Source organism: Myotis daubentonii, chromosome 11 (genome assembly GCF_963259705.1).
Source record: "Myotis daubentonii chromosome 11, mMyoDau2.1, whole genome shotgun sequence".
NCBI lineage: Eukaryota > Metazoa > Chordata > Mammalia > Chiroptera > Vespertilionidae > Myotis > Myotis daubentonii.
Genome location: NC_081850.1, coordinates 71,622,894 through 71,638,451, shown reverse-complemented (window position 1 = coordinate 71,638,451; position 15,558 = coordinate 71,622,894). Strand labels below are relative to the sequence as shown.

The 15,558-nt window shown below is 44.9% G+C and overlaps 1 protein-coding gene across 13 annotated transcripts in view; it reads right to left on the bottom strand.

Moving 5' to 3' along the window:
- TNC (tenascin C) overlaps positions 1-14,862 on the bottom strand; it is an 88,882-nt gene extending 74,020 nt beyond the window's left edge. For 4 of the 13 annotated variants that reach the window (XM_059657845.1, XM_059657848.1, XM_059657847.1 and 1 more), the window contains exon 1: positions 14,587-14,861. The gene's annotated coding sequence lies outside the window, so the exon portion shown is untranslated. Of the gene's footprint in view, positions 1-14,586 lie in introns of all 13 variants that reach the window. The other 9 variants (XM_059657853.1, XM_059657852.1, XM_059657854.1 and 6 more) reach the window with 7 other exon arrangements.
- Positions 14,863-15,558: the final 696 nt, after the last annotated feature.

Sequence of the window (15,558 nt, the reverse complement as noted above, 5' to 3'; positions counted from 1 at the left end):
TTCCACCCAGACACAATACTGAGGTTCCTATTTGTGGCTTAGTATACCTAAGAAAAGCTCAGATGAAATATGACTAGGTCCATTGATACATTCAGACCACAAACTGCCCTGGTATGGTCTGGTTTTAATTTTTGAAATAAAAATTCTGCAGAGTGCTTGCTTTTCCTCTTCTATTTCTTGCCTAGACAGAAAAGAAAATAAAAAATGGTCTGACCAAGTGGCAGCAACATAGATTCTTAAAAAATTCCCCCCAAAAAAGCTTCAAAAATACATTTGCATTCATTTCCCAGTGGAAAAATGGCTCCTCTGTTTCGGCCTTCATCCAGAATTTTAAGAAATCTGGTCGACTCTTTCACAGTATTGGAAAGTGGTTTTGAGCTCTTCAACCATGGTTAAAATTAAAGAGATTTATCTAGGTAGGACAGGTTGCAGGTGGAAACGTAACTCTAAACTAGAGATTTTCTGAAAATGGCTCTGACACAATGGCCTATGTCAGCTATAACCAGCCACCCAACGCCAAAGATACAGCCTCGAAAAGCCTTGAAAAGCCTGAAGGAGGCACTGTGATGGGAGAGAGAACGTAGTTTTCTCAGTCAGGAGGACCCGAGTTCAAATTCTGTTTACCTGCTTGGGAACCTGAGACAAAGTCCTATAATTTTTCTAAACTGTGGCTTCTTCACATGTAAAATAGAGCTCTTTGCAGGGTTGTTGGGGACAGTGAATAGAATGAAAGCCTGAGTATTAATACTAACTGCTAACTAAGTGTTAACACCTAGTCTCCTTTCTCTCCTTTCTTTTGTGTCCTCCCTATGAGGAAGCTCCATAACATGGAATATATCTTTAAAAATAGACCATGATATTGTAGAAGTTCATGAATTGGTGAAGAGGTTGAATTGGTTTGGGATGACAATTCAGTTTTCGTTCATATATCCACCTCAGTTAGCTGATGTGGTTCCCAGAACTGCCTTGAGAAGGATTCTGTGGCCATGTTTGGACTCAAGAGGAAAAATACTGTGATGGATTAGCACTGTCTGCCATGGGTATGGAATGGGGGGAGTGTTGATATGTATGCCAAATATTTGGCATAACGAAACTAGATAGCTTCGGCAGTCTTTTCCAGCTCAACGTGCTGATATTCAAATGAATGGAATGCTGCTTGAGTGAGGCCTGTGTCCCCGTGTCGGAGGGAGCCAGGGGCAGTCACTGACAATTATAAAAGCCTGTCTGAATCACGTTCAATAAAGTTTGATGCATTTTGATAAACGTTGACTCCCGAAATGGAAATGTGCCTCTGAGACTGGACTTCCATGGACAACTAAGACTACTCCAGACACACTTTCATCACCTACTTTATTTCTCAAAATGGGGTCATTTGAATGTTACCGTAATAACTAACATTGATAGAAAACCCCTATGTCAGGAACTGCTTTACCTGTCTTAAGGGTGTTATCTCATGGAATCCTCCCCCAGATCTCTGAGGTGGCTGGTTATAGCTGACATAGGCCATTGTGTCAGAGCCATTTTCAGAAAGTCTTGAGTTTAGAGTTACGTGTCCACCTAGAACCTGTCCTACCTAGATAAATCTCTTTAATTTTAACCATGGTTGAAGAGCTCAAAACCACTTTCCAATACTGTGAAAGAGTCGACCAGATTTCTCAGTTTACAGATGAGGAAACTGAGGCTCACCCAGCTCATGGTCATGCATCTGGAAAGGGCAGTAGGGATTTAATTCTGGTGGACTGACTCATGAGTAGAGACCCCATTCCTGCCCATCAGCTTTGCTGTAGTCCTTTAATGATGTCAAAGGGTGGTTTTTCTGTGACTAAATTAGGACTAACTTCAAAAGGACCCAGTGGTCAGGGTCCAGAATAAATATTAGCCATGAAAAACGTTTATGATGTACAGAGAGAGCAGGAGGAGCTGCCCATGAGCCTGAAATATAGAGATATTTCTAACCCTCGACTTTGATTGAATTTAGCTGTTCAAGCCACATTAACATGCTGACAGGTATTAATGCAAGGGGAAATTTTTTCTAATTAAAAATTTTTGGCAACTGCTATTTTGAACCAAATGTTCTTTGAAACCAAGCAAATTACACAGCTTTGGAGGTTTCCCAGGGTTTTAAAGTGTTTGTGTTCCCTGGAAATCTCCAAGAAGGGGAGCATTTATAGAGTGTTTCCCAAACTCGGTTGTTTAGTGTTTGAAGAACATCACTCTTAGACTCTTTATCTTTTCATTTCCTTATAAAGGATAGGGCAAAGTGTGTTTTCAGTTTTATGGAAAGTAGTACAATAATTAATAAATAATACAAGAATAGACCCCATTTCACATACAACGGTAAGACTACTTTTGTCCCACCCTGTGCAGGAGTAACGATATACCTATGAATGGTAAGGACTGAGGCTTTCTAGCAAGTTAAACTAAGATTGAGGCAAACAGTTTAACATTTATCCTGCGCCTGACACTTACCAAATGCCATTGAGTTGGGACATCATATAAAGCAAGATTCATTGTTCAGGTTGAAGAAGTAATATTTATGCGATAAGTATCAGAGGGAAATGCAACATCATTGATGAAAGTAGAGTTGTTAGATTCCTCAAATGGGACCTCTTAGGAGAATGATGTTGGGGATTTGGGGTGTGCATGGGTATTTTTTTACATTTTTAACTTGAGGGGGGCACAAAGCCAAATGTACTATAATATCTGTGTCTTGGGCAAATCCTCAAAGCCCTGGGAAAACAGCTTACTCTGCTTGAGAATGGCCTGGAGAGAGAGTAAGTGAGAGAAAGATAAAGTGAGAAGTAGCAGACAGGGGAGCTTAAACATCTCTACTTTCTGGAAAATTGGACCTCACGCTATGTACTATCTGAAAAAAAAAAAAAAAAAAAGCATGGGTTCCAAGAAATTAGTTTGAGGATTTAGAAGGTCTAGAGACTCTAGACATTACAACTTCTATTTTTTAAAGAAGGAACTTAGATGAACAAGTAAACAAGCAAATAACTAAGAAAAGGGGGAAATCCCCTTCTAGACAGGATCATTTAATTTAGCATATGACAGAAAAGTCAAGAAATTTGGCCTGAGAGAGATAATGAGGGACAAAATGGCATGAAACATACAAATGAATAACTCTTCTAAGATTTTTCTACGCTACCTTCAGGTATAGAGTTTGGCATATATTTTTGGAGAGGGACTGACTAGATGAGTATTTCTATTTCTATATATATATATATATATACCCACCTTGCTAGTTCTGCTGATTGAAAATTATGCATATAAATTTAGCACACTGACTGGCAGGTATCAGTAAACTTTTTTCAAGTGACTGGATAGTAATGTTAGGCTTTCAGACAGATGGTCTCTGCCACAAATTCAATTTTCCCATTGTAGAGAGAGTAGCCATAGACATGGCATAAATAAATGAGCACGGCTGTTCCAATTAAACTTTATTTACAAAAGTAGGCCATTACTCAATATATGGTGACCCGTGCTGGAATATAGTAGTTAGTTAATAAATGGCAACTAGTATTATAAAAACCAAATTTAGATTGAACTAGACAGGAAGGAAACTAACCGTTTGTTGCCAGGCTACTATACACCCGTTTTGTGCCAAGCCTTATGCTAGATGTTTTTGTTATAGATGCCATCAATTATCACTTATCGCTGCAACCTGGTGAGGTAAGTATTACGACTATTGAAAAGCCAAACTGATACTCTGGGAAGGTCAGCAACTGGCCTAAGAGACAGCCAGTTTTTGGACTTTGAACTACTACCAGGTTGACTCATCAGGCAACTCTCTGCAGTTTGTATAAGGGGGAAAATCAGCACTGTTTCATAAAATAAGAGCTCAGAGCCCCAGCAGACCCCCTCATCTTCTATTTCCTAGACCTTCAGCAGCAATCTGGTGGCTGTTCACACGTAGGCATTGAAATATTTGACCTCTGTCTTCCTTCCAGAGCCTCTGGCGGGAGTTAAGTTTTATACACTTCCCCTTTGGAGGGTGCTTAAGCCAAGGTGTACTGTTTGCAAACGCTTATTAGCTTCGAGGAAGATGTTGGCAAGTTTCTTTTGGCCTGAGATGGTGTTCCAGGGTCTGCTGAAGCCTGGCTGTGCTCATTGATCATCTTAGCCAAAAAGAGTTGTTAATTAGGGTGACATCCTGCTTGTCTATACCCCTAGAGCTAGTTTTCTTGTTCTGGGCCTGCCTGTTTTGGCTCAAGTGGTTTGTTTGGCTGATTACTGTAGGTTTAGGTGAGGGGAGCAAATTCATAGTCCTTTTAAATTCTACAAAGCTTTGTGCTCCAGTTTAGAATGGACTGGACTATACTCCAAGATGTTTTTAGGTAGATGCCTGTAGGAAAAGGTGAAAAAAATTTAGGGATACTGGCTGAAACAAAGCTGAATAGATTAGCTGCTACAGGATTTCTTAGGTCGTGCATCCTTCTACCCAAAATCTCCCTTTGGCTTCTAATCACACACAAGAAAATCCTAACTCCTAGCCACTTCCCACAGAGCTCATTTCCTCATTTCATTCAGATCTCTGCTCCAACATCACCTCCATGTCCCACCCTGTCTAAGAGATCAACCTCACACCACCAGTCATTGCCTGTTCCCTTATTGTATTTTATATTCCTTCTTAGAAAATATCTACCTGAAATTGTACTATGAATTTATTTGATTAATTTTCATTGTCTACCTTCTTCCACCATAATGTAAACTCCATGAATAAGAGGATCCTGTTTTCTCCAACCCTTAGAACTATGTATTAGTGGACGTATGAACTATGAATTTCCAAGAACAGGACCCAGTCTCAAGTATTCCTCAAACTCTTCTGGTCATAGAATACTTTTTAAGGTGCACCCTACAGAATACATTATTGGGAAATACTTTATTACTAAGAACCATTACAAAAACAAAGACAAAGAAAATTCAAAAAGAAAGACAAAAAAAAGTACCAGTTTCTGTGCTAAGTAATGCACTGGCACTGCGTCACTTACTCATCACAATAACCTTATGAAGTAGGTGCTGCTATTTTTCATTTAATACAGATGAGAAATATGAGACTTAGGGAAGTAACTTGGCCAAGATCACGTAACAAGCAGATAGCAAGCTCTTGAACCCAGAACTTTCTGATGCTAAAGTCATGCTCTTAGTTATTATCCAATCCTTCCCCTGGGCTGTGAATTTCTCCATATCCTAAGACAGAGAACTGTTTGTCTCCATTCCTTCCTTGAGCCCTTTCCTGCCTTCCACTAGTTGTAGGCTGACCCTTGTTATAACCTCCAGATTTTCCTATCTCCTGTGACTCAGCCTCAAATCCCCAGACGGGCCTTCTCTGTCCTTGGTACTGGTTTTACAAAACCCCAGGCAGTGCATGCTGTGATTCTGAGAGCCACCTCTGAAAGCAAGGACATTCCTTGAAGTCTGTGTCCCCAGACTGTACTGGCTTCCTCCTGTCATATGCTATGACATCACTCTGCAGGGTTGAGAAACTGGAGGGCAAAGTATGAAAGTCTGCTGAGGAAGGGGAAGTCCAAACCTGGGAAACAACAAGGACTGCTGTCTGCTATTGAGGATTAATTTTATTCTAGTTGAGCTCAGTTACAGATAAAATGGGTACAGATTCTCATTTCAAGAACTTCATTAGCAGGAGTCGACCTGTGAGCAGACAGGCAATTCCAGAATGACATGGTAATGATAGAGAAAAACAAGGGGGAAAGGGTCATCTCATTTCCCTGGAGAAGGTAGTTTCTAAGCTGAATTTTGAAAGGAGATTGCGAGTAGGAAAGAGAATAGCATTTGGGAGGGCATGTAAGGCATGGAATTGTTGGCTGGTAGGGAGGGCATTTGGAGACCAGGAGCCAGATCATGAAAAACACTGAACACCAGTCTAGGAATTTGAATTTTTCCTATAGTCAGAAGAGAACCATTTGAAAATCTTTAGGCTTAGGAGGAATGTGACTGCTACAACCGAAGTAAGACTGGTGGATGGGGGCCAATGGGAAGCTGTTGCAGTGCTCCATCTGTGAGGTGCCACAGCCTGAACCAGGGTGATGGGGGTGATGAGTAGGCAGTGATTTACTTGTCAAGGCGGAAGAGTCCACAAGATTTGGTGTATGGAAGGCTAGTAAAAAAGGTAGAAAGGGCGACAGAATTAATCCTAGATTTTAGCTTCATTACATCTGCTAACAGAGGAATAGGTTGGGGAGAAGGGCAATGAATCAGTTTCAGTTTGGGTCACTTTGAATGTCGTGCCTTTGAATAAAATACATGTGAAGTCCTTGCCTTGGAAGACTGTGCCCTGGGGTGATGTTTAAGAGGAAGCATGGTTCCCCCATGAACTATAACATTTAATGCAAAACACCTGACTTCACCTTATAACTGGAAGAGAAGCTTAAACTAGATATTATTGATTACTCATCATCAACAGAAGTACAGGAGGGTTGGATAAATTTGTCATTGATGAGAAGTTGTCGGAAATTGGTGAATTGGGAAGGCACTCTAAGATGGTTCCCAATGATACTTCCTCCTGCTCATCACATCTTGTGTCATTCTCTCTCCTTGAGTGTGGGATGGTCTAGGCCAGTGATGGCGAACCTATGACACGCCTGTCAGAGGTGACACGCAAACTCATTTTTTTGGTTGATTTTTCTTTGTTAAATGGCATTTAAATACATAAAATAAATATCAAAAATATAAGTCTTTGTTTTACTATGGTTGCAAATATCAAAAAATTTCTATATGTGACACGGCACCAGAGTTAAGTTAGGGTTTTTCAAAATGCTGACACACCGAGATCAAAAGGTTCGCCATCACTGGTCTAGTGGCTTGCTTGTGACCAATATAATATGGCTAAGGTGATGGGATGTCACTTGCACTATTAGGCTACACAAGATTGTGATGTCTGTTTTGCTGACAGGCTCTCTGGCTTTGATGAAGCAAATGTCAATATTGGAGACACCCAGGTGGAAGGACGTGAGAGTGGCCTTGGGCCAACAGCCAGTAAGGAACTGAAGCCCTCAATCCAACAGCCCTAGAGGAACTGAGTCCAGCCAACAGCCACCTGAGTGAGCTTAGAAGCGAGCCTTCAGACATGACCTCAATCCTGGCCAACCCTGTGATGGTAGCCTTGTGAGAGACCCTGAGATAGAAGACCCATCTAAGCTGAGCATGGAATCCTGACCTATAGAGACCATATCACAAGAAATGTGTGTTGTTTGTTCGCAATAGATAACGAATACAGAGGACTCCTTGTTCCATGTATGCCGAAGCGTAAAACTGTTAATTTTTCCCTTTTAAACAATGTATTAACTCTGACACTTTTTATATTGTCTCTGGCTTCCAAGAGCAAGAGTCAAAGGAACTACAATTCAGTCCTGACCCTGTTGCCAACTGGCATGAAATCTTAGATTTTTCCCCTCTGTGGGTCTCAGTTTCACTATCTTTAAAGTGAAGGGAATAAACTAGGCCACCAATTCACAAAACCTCTTATTTTTTTTTGGTCACAGAACTCTTTCATTAAATGACATGTCACAAGGAAGCTCAGTGTGCAAAGCAGATAAAAGTAGCGGTGTTTTAGTTGAAAGAAGGTTGAGAGTAGCCCCGGCCTTTTGAAAAAAAGTAAGTTTTTAATTATTTCAGAGAGGGAGAGAGAGAAATATCAGTGAAGAGAGAGAATCATTGATCAGCCGCCTCCTACACGCCCCCTACTGGGTGGGGATCGAGCCCACAATCCAGGCCCTGGCTGGGAATCAAACCGTAACCTCCTGGTTCATGGGTTGATGCTCAACCACTAAGCAAGTCTGGCCGGCCTAGCCTCAGCCTTTACAACCAGTGACCAAGCCCCTGGCTTGGAGATTGCTGAGCCCTTTTGGTTTCAATATTCTATGCATTTTAGGGAGACTTTTTTGTTTTGTTTATTTTCTAACAACTTACACTTAGAGGTTGGATCACTGTTCTGTGACAGCAATAGATATTGTTTGTTAGACAGCAATAGATAACGAATACAGAGGACTCCTTGGTTCCATATATGCCAAAGCCATCTCTGTGACCATCCCAGGGCCCAGGGCATAAGTACTCAGGGGGCAGGCCACTTCAGAAGAACTCAAGGTGTACCTGCTTAAGGTGGTTTTCTCTCTGAACCCATCTGGGGGCTGAGTGTTGACCGCCCCCCCCCCACTTGCTCCAAAGATCCCTTGTCCACCTAAAGTCCACCACCAGCAACTCTCTTAGTTGTGCTAAGTATTTGCCCTCGGTACAGATCTACCCTTTAAAAATGTAAATGGTAGATTTCTGATGAGTAGGCAGTGATTTACTTGTCAAGGCGGAAGAGTCCACAAGATTTGGTGTATGGAAGGGTAGTAAAAAAATGTGGAAAGGGTGACAGAATTAATCCTAGATTTTAGCTTCATTACATTTGCTAATAGAGGAATAGGTTGGGGAGAAGAGCAATGAATGTGCTTCTGATTTGGGGGTGATGGGGACATGGGTCTGGCTCCATCCCTCTGAGTCCTAGAACTCAGGGGATAAAGACCTGTCTCATGGATGTACTTGACCTCAATGGCATGCAGTCGGGTGGAGGGGGAGTCCTTCATCAGTTGTGATACATGGGGGTCACTGGGGGAAGCAGAGAACTCTGCAGGAACCAGGAAGTGGGTGTGTACACCAGCCTGCCAGGCACACTCATCTCACTCAGGCTGTACTTGACTATGTGCGTCCATGCTCCAGGTCTCAGGAAGTGGGAGGGATGAGGAGTGCATCAGGCTTCATTCTCCTACAGCTCAGAGCTCAGGAGAGGAAGCATATTACATCAGAAACAATGCACTGTACTGAGTGTCTACAGGAAGTGAAACCTGAAGGAGCAAGTTAGAGGTCCCAACAGTGGCAACCCTGCGGAAGAGAACACGAGGGCTGGGAAGACAAGAGTTGGACTCTTCCTCAGCTTTGCTGTGTCTGCCCTCTCTGGTGTCAGAAGATGAATTATGGGATGAGCATGACTTGCTTACCAGGCGGATTATACACACTTGCTTGGGATTTGAAACTGGCTCTGAGTTCTGGCTCCAGCAATGACTATCTGTGTGATGTTGGGGAAGGAAGCTACTTAAACTTACAGCCTCAGGTTCCCGTGTCTGAATTGCTGGAAACGACAGTGCATGATTCAGTGGCATAATGCCTGTAGAGTACTCAGTAAATATTGGCTATTACGATCATTCCCAAGGCCCCTCCTAGGAGAACTTTTTGGACACGTGCATGCAGAAGTTAGTAGCAGCCAGTTCACCTCCTCCAGGGTCAGAGTTGATCAGCAGTTAATTCTAAAGCAAACTGTCTACTCAGAGCTTAGGAAATACCTCTGGCTCTTGACATAGGGTGTTTGGAGAGGGTCCAAGGGCCAACTAAACCTATCTGGGTTACTACAGCTGCATCATGAAGGATCTGTGAATTGCAGGAAATTTAAAAAATCTGAGCTAAGTTGGCATGAAATAATTTTTATCATTTCCATTAACAAATACAGTAAAATAGACATGGAAGGGATTTTCCATTCATGGTCTTATTTCAACAAGAGCATTTCCGTTTTATCCAATGGTGGAGGATCAGAGGGATTACTTAAGCACTGAACTAGGTGGTTGCTTAAGTTCAGGAGAGACTGGAAGCATGAGACAAAGGAGAAGGAAACAGAGTAAGATTTCTGGGCTTAATTAAGGGCATAACTGGGAGAGGAGGGAGGGAGAGGGAGAGGGAGAGGGAGAGGGAGAGGGAGAGGGAGAGGGAGAGGGAGAGGGAGAGGGAGAGGGAGAGGGAGAGGGAGAGGGAGAGGGAGAGGGAGAGGGAGAGGGAGAGGGAGAGGGAGAGGGAGGGAGGAGGAGGAGGAGGAGGAGTAGGAGGAGGAGGAGGAGGAGTAGGAGGAGGAGGAGGAGGAGGAGGTCTGGTCCCAGGTTACAATCAGGTAGGACACAGACTTTTCTCTTAAGCGAGGCCACTGCTGTTTTTGTCTTGGGTGACAATATTGCCTGGAGTTTGAGGGGGATTTCCCCCTTGGAAAGGAGACTTCATCTAATGTTTCCCACATGTTGAAGGTGTTCATTCTAGCCTGGGATTAGATTCAAGGGGGTTCCCTGTCATGTCCTCAAAGTGAGAAGTGATTGAGTTCTTACCCTCCTCTCTGAGGCTACAAGGGAGTTTGTGGCTCAGAACCTACGGCCATTTCCTGATCCTCCCGGAGTTCACTGCCCCAAGGCTGCACACCAATTTGACTCTCTCCCTGTTAGCCCTTTTAAAACCAGGTGCTCAGTTCACCTGGCTGTCGAGAGGGTGCAGGTACAGGTACAGCCCTGATTTCCCAGGCAGAGCTCCCACCTGTCCTGCATGGAAATGTGTGAGCATCTTTCTGCAATAAAAAATCAGTGGTAATGACCTCGTTGCTACCTCTAGAATCATTCTTCTCTCTCCCGGGGCTGAAATTTGAACTTTTCTGTTTCCAGGCAGAGAAGGGCCCCACTAAGGTTGACCTTTTCTGAGGGCCATGAAAAATGATATATGCCGGGCCATTCCATAAAATCAATAGACAGCAATGGATTGGGGGCTTCTCTACCACTCGGTCAATCACTGGGAGACATTGCTTAAGGTTCTGTAAGAGGTAAGCCCGGCCTGCCTTCATGGGAAAGGCAGCATAGTGGAAAGAATGGGAGGGCTTTAGCCAGAAGGCTTGGGTTCAAAGCCAACTCCGCTCCTCACTTATGGAAAACCCTCGGATGAGTCACTTAACTTCCTTGAGCCTTGACTTTTTTTTGGCCATAAAATGGAGCTAGTCATTCATAACTTTCAGTGTTAGAGTGGGAATTATGAGAAACCACAGTCAAACCCTTCTATCACACATGCGATATAGTATAACCTTCAACATTAACCATTTTGAGTGTGTGTGTACTTAAACATCACAAAGAGATTGTGCATTAAGAGTCAACTAAATGGTACCTGCTTTCTGCTTTTCAAACGGACACGATTTAGTGGAGGGACTTGTGCTTGAAGCCAGATGGATATGTTTTCCCTATAAGGAAGCATGGGTGTGCTACGCCGGACGGCTCGGTTGGTTGGAGTGTCGTCCACACAACAGAAGTTTTTGGGTTGGATTCCATGTTGGGGCACCTATCTAGGTTTAGGATTCCATCCTCGGGTGGGGGTATATGGGCAGCAACCAACTGATGTTTCTCTCTCTCATCAATGTTTCCCCTCTTTCTCTCTCCCCTTCTCTCTCTCTAAAAACATATCCTAGGGTGAGAATTAAAAAAAAAAAAAAAGGAAGCATGGGTGTGTGTCTACAGAAATCAAGGGGCAGGAGAGAATGGGCGTTCTGAGTTCTCTGTGAGCATTAGAAAGGGTAGGATTAAGAGGGACGTGTTTTTCATTCTGTCAGCTTGAATTCCCTTTCCAAATTCCATTCTGGTTATATGATCAGGCTACCACTGAATTTATGGGTTGCCACAGTCTGGCTGGAGGGGCAGATTTAGTCAGAAAGAAAGTTTATTCCTTCTAAAGGTAGCTCAAGAAGCAGCAGCATTTGGCATGCACACAGTGGAATGTGCTTCTGATTTGGGGGTTATGGGGACATGGGTCTGGCTCCATCCCTCGGAGTCCTAGAACTCAGGAAAATGGTCTCATTCTCTTTGCTTTTCAAGCCATGTCTCTGTCTAATAGGTATGGTCCATTTCTCAGGGACATGTGGCTACTTAGTGAGATGATATATGCAAAGGGCCTATAGATTATCATTACGTTAATTAAAGCAATCATCCTTCTGGTCTGATAGCTGTGGCTAGGACTTCCGCACTGTGTTGCTAAGAGTGGTGAAAGCAGACATCCCTGTCTTGTTTCTGATCTTAAGGGAAATGCTTTTAGTTTTTGCCCATTGAGTATGATGTTGGCTGTGTGTCTGTCATATATGGCCTTTATTAAGCTGAGAAGAAAATAGAAACAGAGGCATGGATGCATACAACACACTGACAGCTGTCGGAGAGGAGAGGGGAGCGAAGAACTGGGTGAAAGAAGAAGGGATTAGTCAAAGAACATACACACATAACCCATAGGCACAGACAACAGTGCGGTGATGCCCAAGGGAAGGGGTCGGGGCGTTGGCAGAGGTGGGCAAAGGGGGGATGGGAACATCTGTAATAGTTTCACAATAAAAGTAAGAAAATCATCCTTCCTTTAGCATTTTGTACTTCCCACACATATTCTTGTCTACTGTACTACTTAGGAAATTGCTCCGACTTCCATTAGAGGTGGAACTCGGAGAGGCACAGATCCTTGCCAAAGTGAAAAATTGCAGCCTAGATGCACATCACCTGGCTTCATTGCGTTTACCTGTGTGTTCTGTGTTCAAGGTTCTATGGAAATGTCCCAGAGGCTGAGAGCAACAAGGTGAGTATTGGACCCTTCACCCCCATTTCAACCCCATCAGCCCCACATTTCCCTGCCAGATATTGAGGTTTTGCCCTCAATTTCATTTAATGAATATGAAAACCATTGTCTGAGAACAATTAGTCTTGGATAAGTCCCTGTAAACAATTAAACCAAGAAAAGCCTCCGTTTATTGAGCTCTTACTATGTGCGAGGTACGGTGCCAAGAATTTGCCACATATGATCTCATCTGAGCTCTGTGAGGTTAAGATCAGCATCCTCTTTATACGGATGACAAAGCTGAGGGCTGAAAGGTCAGTGACGTCTTGGGGGCTGCGGAGATAGTGGGAGATGAGATAGGGAAACTAGGTATTTCAAACAAAGCATTAAAACACACACACTAACAACTAAGTTTAGCAGCACCCCTCTCAATCTTTATCTACATTCTGTTTAGCAAATCAGAGAATATTCATCTTGTGCACCCTTTTCTTCCCCCAAACATGTCACGTCACCTCATCACACCTCACAGGGTCGAAGTGCACTCACATCTATTGCAAAGGGCTCCGATACACCCTATGCCAGCAAACTTTCCACAGGTTCCTTAGCACGGGGCAAGCCTTCCCCAGCCCTGAGCTGGGCTTGTCATATGGCAGGACAAGGCGGAAAGCAGGCTGGGGTGGGCAGTAGGTCTTATTTCTAAAGCACATATGGGAAAGCTCCATAAAAAGGGTGAGAGTGGGGGGAAGTCCACAAAACCTGAGAAAGAAGTACTCATTCTTCAAGCGGGGCTCTCGCCTGCTCTCCCTCTGGACAGAAAGCATTTCCAAAGCGTCCCCCGGCAGCATCGTGCTTTATGGCTGACAGCTTTAGAATCTGCAAAGGCCCGAACTCAAAACCCGGCGCATTCTGGAGTCAGAACCCGACATTTCTATCAGCCCCAGGCGGCTCCCTTTTCTCCCAGCCTGTGCCAACACAGCCAGCCTCCTGCTTGTAAAATACAGCAAGACTCCGACCTGCCAGCCTAGTGAGACATCTCAGACCTGGCAAGATAAAATGCCAGGGAGTGGGACAGGCCGTGAGGGACGCACGAGAAGCAATCCAGCGTTGGCCAAGTGCCCCTTTTAACCTCCAAGGGGAGGGCAGTTATGGGAAATGCCAATGATTAGCCAAACTTCCAGTTACGGAGCAATCACTCCTTTTCTCTTCATAATGACAACAGAAGTTATCCTGCCCATTTTAGAGAAGTAGAAACTGAGGCTCAAAGAGGTTATGTACTTTCAACAAGGTCACACATGGGGTGGCGGTGGTGGGGATACGAAAGGGATCCCCAGTGTCAAAACCTGAGCTCTTAATCCCCTACAGCACCAATGGGAGAGAGGAACCCCTGTGTTCTTTCCAGTCAGCCAGGGGAAGTAGAGCTCCCCTGATCCTGGGGGAGAATGTGTCTCTTAGGGCTTTCTCGAAAGAGAAATCAGGAGGGAGAGGTGATTCTAGAAAGATATGGCGTACTGCTGGCTCTAAGCACCCCGAACATGCCCATGTGCCCAGCCCAAGGACCAGTGGATCAGGAGGCATCCGCAGGGAGTCCCCACCCTTCACAACAGGGGTGTCCAGCTCTCTGGTCTCAGAGCCCGTAGCTGTCTGGTCACCTGGCCCTAGGAGTCACCTTGTGGCTCCTGTCCCCAGCCCTCACCCCTTCCCCTATCTGACCACAGGGTGGATGTTGTGGAATGAGGGGGTGATACAAAAGGGAAAGCTGTAAGGTAAGGGCTGTTTAGATGGAAATGTGTATTGTTCTCTCCACAATCTTCTATCAATCCCCCCTATCCCATCCCAGTGTAACGCTATGGACAAACTTCAATTTGCAAACCAACTTCCCTAACCTTCCCAGAAACCTGCGCAGGTGAATCAGCCAGGCAGGGAGTGAAGCGAAAGTTCTTAGTTTCCCTCTGAAGAATGCACAGATAAAAACTTTTTTACCGAAAGTTCCTTCCATGTGTGACTATTCGTAGAACTAGACCAAACAGACGAAAGTTTACAGAAAACAGCCCAGGTGCGCCCAGATCAGAATAAATACCCCACGTTGCTAGCGGCGCAGAGAAAACAAAAGTTTTGTAATTATGAAAAATGCAACCCACTTGGTACCAGGAAGGCAAACAGTGTGTCATAATGATCTTTGGTGATGGGGCGAAACAGACTTACCTTTCCGGCGCTGGAAACGACCTAGATTCTTGAATGAACCAGCTCCATGGAATGAATGCCTGGAGGTGAGCAGCAGCAGGCTCCCAGGTGGCTGCCCCCAAAGTCCCCCCACCTCGCGCTGCCTTTGTTCCGAGGAGGGGCTGGCGTGTGCGCGCGGGAGAGCGTGGGACAGTAGGCGGCTGTGGCCAGTGCAGCCAGCTTTGGCTGGCTTATATAGCGAGCTCCCTCCTCTGTAATGGGACGCCTCGCCTCCAGACATCCTTTCCCACTTTTTCAGTTGGCGAATTAAAGGAACAGCCCTCCCAGCGGAGGAGCGGGGTTAGCTCACGAAAGAGCTCTCTGCCTGCTCTCTGCCAGGAAAAGAGCTCATTTGCATACAATTTATGGCGAAAGTAGGAATTCCTGCTCCCCTCCCTCCTGCCCCTGACTCAGAGCAGCTGGGAGTGATGTGTGAGTTTTGCTTTGCTCCCCAAACGGATTTTCTGATTGTGAGACAGAAGCCCGGGGAGGGAGAGGGAGCAGGAGCAGGGGGTCTGGCTCTGCACCTCCGCGGGCTGGAAACGTGACTGTGACGGGGCTCCCTGAGCTCTGGGCAGCAGCTGCTCAGTGGCACCTCTGAGAAAGCAAATGTGTTCCTGGAAAGAGGAGATAAAGCCCTTCAGAAGCTGGGGAGGTTTGGGTTTCTCTGGGCCAGCAGAAAGATAGCCCAGGATTAGTTCTCAGCAGGTGGAGACAGGGCCACAGCCCAGATCAGCCCATCTCCTCTGGGAGGCAGCCATGCCAGCTGCCTGGAGGCGGCATTGTCCCAGCCCCAGTGCCCCACAGGGAGCAGCTTTCTGACCCTGTGCATGCCCTGCGCCTGGTCCTGTCTTCTAAGCTGCATCTCCCGGAGAAAGTTCTCTGAGGCTTATTCTCAATGCTGAAAGGTGTTGGCCACAAACAAAAAGAAGAAAAAAATGTCTGGGGAGGAAA